General features: G+C 37.0%; 1 pseudogene; it reads right to left on the reverse strand.

Annotated features, from left to right (window-relative positions):
• Positions 1–3,308: 3,308 nt before the first annotated feature.
• On the reverse strand, positions 3,309–4,929 carry LOC116529983 (annotated as a pseudogene).
• Positions 4,930–5,151: the final 222 nt, after the last annotated feature.

The raw sequence follows: 5,151 nt of genomic DNA on the forward strand, positions 1-5,151 counted from the left end.
GACACTAAGATTTTAGGAATTCTTACTCCCAAGCATATAAGTTTGCACATTTCACTATTTACAATTCAGAGAAATTTTTGCTTGCCAATTTGATGTGTGAAATTATTATTGTTTTTTTGACTGTGAGAGACTGAACTTAATAGCTTAATGGATGTGTCAATTTTAATTTTTTACCCATGGTCCTTTTCATTTTAAAATTGAATTTTTGCATTTAAAAAATTTCTTATTGTTATAATCTGCAACCACACCAAAAGTATGTGAGAGTGAAAATTTAACTGGACCTTAATACAATCACCTTAATCAGAAAATTGACTGCCTCTGTATCTTCTGCTTTGCTTGCAGAAAACTGCCAGGCTCAGTGTTAAATTCATATGAAGGAACTGATAAAACTGATGGCTTGAGAAGGAAGAAAATAGCTCAAAATATACAGGGGAGCAGAAGAGAATAAAAGAACAACAGTAAATTACTTTGAAAGATTCAAACAGAGTTATGTTTCTGGTGGGAGATACTTGGTGTTTTCACATAGAAAAAAGTGACAGTTTATTACTGTGGAAAATTCTCCCTTCAAAATGTTTGGATGGCAGGTTCTGAATTGCATTTGGAAAGTGCTAGTCTAATAATATGAATGAGGTTGGGCAAGAAAATCTAGGGCTGTACTTACCATCAAAATAAGATATTATAATTGTATCGTATGGTGGGTTTTAGTTCATTCAAGCCTGGAACCCAATTCCACTCTCATCCTTATTTAAAAATGCTTCGGCAGCTATGATGCTGTTGCAGGCAAGACATGCTCTCAGAAAACAACATTGGTTAGCAGCAACTAAACAACCATAGTTCTTCTAATTTTTAAAATGTTTATTACATGTGAGAATCATGCTTTCTGAGAAAGCACACCCCTCTTTGTGTTCTTTGATGTTTCTTTCCTTTACCTGGTAGGTGTTTTGAAACTGAAGATGTTCAGTTAGCCATCAGCAGATACCCCTAGAATTGATTTCAGAAAACACTGAGATGCACTAGGGTGTCTTGAAGATGTCATTGCTGTGACTTCATGACTCATGCCACAGATGTCTCTTGTATGATTTGCTAATTACTGATTGCCATAAAAAGAATCTTGCTTAATCTGTAGAAGAGCTGTGAGATAAAGGAAAGAGAACACTTTATTGTTAAATGATTGGACTTCATTTAGTTTGCTTAGCACATGAGTGCCATTGAAGTCAGCCTTTGGCAGCTGAACCACCCAGGTGAAGTCCTCTAATGAAACCTTTAAGGTTCCGTGTATCTACTCATCCTAAAAGTGTTTGTCTTCTAAAAATGTCTTTCAGACTAGGCCATGGGATTGTGGACAAAAGTTTGTCTACTAAGAGATTTAGTCTCCTCATAGTTTTCTCCGCTCTTCATCATGTATTTGAAGAATGTTACAAAATTCTGCAAAGAAATGACTAATTTGTTTCATTTTATCAGTATTGTGTGTAAATAAAAAGTAAAGAATGATTTAAAAAAAAGAGACCAGGCGCGGTGGCTCACACCTGTAATCCTAGTACTTTGGGAGGCTGAGGTGGGTGAATCACAAAGTCAGGAGTTCGAGACCAGCGTGGCCAATATGGTGAAACCCTGTCTCTACTAAAATACAAAAATGGCTGGCACTTGTAGTCCCAGCTACTTGGGAGGCTAAGTCAGGAGAATTGCTTTAACCCGGGAGGATGAGCTTGCGGTGAGCTGAGATCATGCCACTGCACTCCAGCATGGGCAACAGAGTAAGACTCCATCACACACACACACACACACACACACACACACACACACACACACACGAATGTTATAGAAAACCACAAGAAAGTGTTAAGCAGTGCAGTATGTAAATCTTAGTACTTTTATAGAGGTTCTGCTGAAGAAAATAACTTAGAAGCTTTTTTATTATCACATATTTTTCTGATAGGGAGACTGCTGTCTGTTTAATGCATGAGAGTTTGTCACTAGTCATGGCTATTGCATAGATGGTTATGGTAGGAAGAGGACCTCTATTAGTCAATTGGTTTCCTTCATTATACCCTAAAAAGTAGGAAAGAACTTTATTTTGCAGTGCGATAAAATTAGTCAAGTTAAGCAGCTTTCCCAAAGACTTGCAGCTATTACATGACTTACCTAATGTTTAATTCCAGATTTATCAGACTCCTGAGTAAATCTAGCTCATTTATAAGCACACAAAAGCGTAGAATATCCAATAACAAGGCAGGAAGATGATGTCTCAGTGAAAGGGAGCTAGAATCTAGAGGACACCTTGTGGGCCACAGAAAAAAACCCTCTCTCTTTCCCCTTCTTATTGTCATGGTGATACTTAAACTTTTACCTTTATCCAGGTGCTCTAAGGAAAGAAAAGTTAGAAGAGGGAGGGAACAGCTTTGACAGGAGGTTTCAACTCTGATTTGAGAGGCTATTTACCCAAGAAGAAACACTTCCCACTGCCTTAAATGGGAAGACAGTGAATTATCTTTACTAGACAAATTTTGAATTTAGGGTGAAATTGAAGGTAAGTTATGTTCAGACAATAATTAGAGCTAGACATTTCTTTTACACATGAGTTGTAATGTGTAAATTTCAGCCTCTATGGGTTATATGTGCTATCTATGCAGCCAGAAACTACATTTACTGTGGTTGAATATAATGTTTTGACTAGAATAGCTTACGAACCTAAAACTCGAGTTTCTATCTACCTCCTTAGTATATCTGCTGGAATTTTCCATATGCAATCCTGTGGTGCATAATAACATTTTCATCAATAACAGGCTGCATGTACAATAATGGTCCCGTAAGACTATAATTGAGCTGTAACATTCCTGTTGCCCATTGGTGTCTTGATGATCCTGGATAGGCCTAGGCTGATGTGTGTGTGTTTGTGTCTTAGTTTTTAACAACAACAACAAAAATATATAGCACATAATACTTGAGAGTAAATGGCTGTTATTAGTTTATAAATTTACTACACAATGCTTTTGATTGTTTCTTTAGTGTGTACTCCTTCTATTTACTAAAAAAAGTTAAGTATAAAATAACCTCAGGCAGGTCCTTAAGTCCTGAAGAAGTTATTGTTTTCATAGCAGATTAATGCTTCATGCATGTTATTGCACTTAAAGACCTTCCAGTGGGACAAGATGTGGAGGTGGAAGAGAGTAATATTGATCCTGACCCTGTGTAGACCTAGGCTAATGTGTGAGTTAGTGTCTTAGTTTTAACAAATAAACTTAAAAAGTAAACAAAAACAAATGTTTTGCAATTTTATAACTTTATTTGATGTATTTGGCCATCAGCGATTAGTTCTCATCCACATTGACTGTCTATAGATTTTTGAAACTGGTAACAGGTACATAGGTAATTAAAGTATAGAGCTTTTTTGGTGAATCTTCATCCTCATTACATTTTCTGGACAACTGCACATGGATTTGGTATGGGACATTCCCTATTCCTTTGTCCCAGACAGCTTTGTTGAGCCTGGTATCAATGCGCACATCTGGAGTTCCTATCTCCTTCGTGGCAAATTTCTGAATCTCTTTGAGTGCTGAAGGGGTGCAATTCTTCAAACCCACTCCATGGATGTACTTGTGAATGTTGATGGTATATTCTTGGGTCACCACCTGATTGATGGCAGAATGGCCCTCTTTCTTCTTGCCAATCTTCTTTGCCAGAGGCTTTCTGCTGGGTCCAAGTTGGAAAGCCAAAAATAAATCTTTAAAAATAGAATAAAATATTATGATATAAGGATATAAAAATATTTCGTACAGCTGTGGGAAGTGTGTTTTAAGCTAAATGTTATTACAAAAGAGCCAAAATTTTAAAAATTAAAGTTTATGAAGTAAAAGAAATATAGTGATCTAAGTAGTTGGTTATTGAAGAAAGAAAGAAAAAAATTTAAAATAAATTTAGTGTAGCCTATGCACACGTATGTTCACTGTGGCACTGTTTACAATAGGAAAGACCTGGAACCAACCCAAATGCCCATCGATGATAGACTGGACAAGGAAAATGTGACACATAAACACCATGGAATACTATGCAGCCATAAAAAAAACAATGAGTTTGTGTCCTTTATAGGGACATGGATGAACCTGGAAACCATCATTCTCAGCAAACTGACACAAGAACAGAAAATCAAACACCACATTGTCTCACTCATAGGTGGGTATTGAACAATGAAAACACATAGACACAGGGAGGGAAGCATCACACACTGGGGTCTGTTGGGGTGTTGGGGAATAGGGGAAGGACAGCAGGGGGTAGGGAGGTTGGAGATGGATAAATGGGAAGAAATGCCAGATATAGGTGACAGGGGGGTGGAGGCAGCAAACCACATTGCCATGCATGTACCTCTACAACAATCCTGCAAGTTCTGCACATGTACCCCAGAACCTAAAGTGCAATTATATATATATGTAATATACAATTTAGTGTAGCCTTAAGAGTACAGTGTTATTAAAGTCCGCAGTGTTATAGTGTTTGCAGTAGTGTACAGTAGTGTTCTAGGCCTTCATAGCCACTCATCACCCATTCACTGACTCACCTAGAGCAACTTTTAGTCTTGCAAGCTTCATTTACGGTAAATGTTATAGCAAGTCTATCATTTTTTATGTTTTATGTTATATTTCTACTGTATCTTTTTTATGTTCATAAGTTACGATACACGAATACCATTGTATTACAGTTGCCTACACTATTCTGTACAGTAACATGTTGTACTGGTATGTAGCTTAGGAGAAGTAGGCTATACCACACATCCTAGGTGTGTATTAGGCTATACAATCTAGGTTTGTATAACTACACTATGATGTTTGCAAAATGAAAGCGTTACCTACAAGGGATTTCTCATAACATATCCCTGTCATTACGTGATTCATGACTGTATCTGAAATTCAAGATGTCTACAAGTAAAGTAGTCATTCTTTCTATCTAGACTAGCCTTCTTTCTTGTTGTCTTTATCTTGACAACTGGAATTTAGCTTATTAAGTCTGAAATACTGCAAGACTAGTTCTATCATCTCCCTCAATGAAAATAATTTATAAATGTGTGTGTGTGTGTGTATTCATTTTGTGGAGTTACTTATGGATGGCAAGTCTGTAGGGCAGGCTGTTAGGCTGGAAACTCTTGGGTAGGAGCTGGAT

Source organism: Sapajus apella, unplaced genomic scaffold (genome assembly GCF_009761245.1).
Source record: "Sapajus apella isolate SASKATOON/1434 unplaced genomic scaffold, GSC_monkey_1.0 scaffold3, whole genome shotgun sequence".
NCBI lineage: Eukaryota > Metazoa > Chordata > Mammalia > Primates > Cebidae > Sapajus > Sapajus apella.